The sequence below is a fragment of the Lemur catta genome, chromosome 3, assembly GCF_020740605.2.
Source record: "Lemur catta isolate mLemCat1 chromosome 3, mLemCat1.pri, whole genome shotgun sequence".
NCBI classification, from domain to species: Eukaryota; Metazoa; Chordata; class Mammalia; order Primates; family Lemuridae; genus Lemur; species Lemur catta.
Window position 1 is genome coordinate 34,267,774 of NC_059130.1, and position 746 is coordinate 34,268,519.

A 746-nucleotide genomic window follows, 5' to 3' on the forward strand; every position below is an offset into this window, starting at 1 on the left:
GGACCCGGTCACCGACAGCCGCTGCCGCCAGGGGACGCCATTGTCCGCCTCCTGCGCGCGTTGCAGAGAGCCACTGGGCATCTCCGGTCTGTGCCTAGGTCCTAATCACTCACCTCGGACCCTGGAGTCCTGGGATCTTCCTGCTATCTTGGTGGATTCTTCTATAGGATTGAAACAGAGTTTACAATAAAAGAAAAAAAGAAAGGAAACAAACAAACAAAAAAGAGCTGCGCGCTGTTTCCGCCCGGTTTCGAACCGGGGACCTTTCGCGTGTGAGGCGAACGTGATAACCACTACACTACGGAAACCCGCCGGCAGCCGGTGTCTTGCAGGCTATCCTTGAAAGATAGAGGTTCTTCACCCTGTCCCTGACCAACAAGAAGAGTTTCAGGGCGGGCGGACCACACAGCCGCGGCCTCACTCATGCGCCGGGAAACAGCCAGTCAGCCCAGGTCAGGCCGGGACTGCTCGCGGGGAATCGTGACACACGGCGAACTCCATGGTGCCTCTTCAGGAAACTTCTGACACAATTAGGGCTCCAGCCAGGACTCCGAGGCAGTGGAGCGGGCCTCCAGGCTTCCTCAAAGGCTCGTCGTGGAGTTTCTCCGCTCCTGCCGGTTCCTAAGGAGCGCTCGCGGGGAGCACGGATGCCCGGGGTTTAGGCCACCTGCGGGCACTTAGCGCGTGCGGCCTGGCGGAACTGGAGCAAAATGGAGCAGTGGGAGAGACCGAAGAGACGGATTTGG

The 746-nt window shown here is 59.2% G+C and overlaps 1 non-coding gene across 1 annotated transcript; it reads right to left on the reverse strand.

Annotated features, from left to right (window-relative positions):
• Positions 1–235: 235 nt before the first annotated feature.
• TRNAV-CAC lies at positions 236–308 on the reverse strand. Its single transcript has one exon. It is a non-coding gene; the product is annotated as a tRNA-Val (tRNA).
• Positions 309–746: the final 438 nt, after the last annotated feature.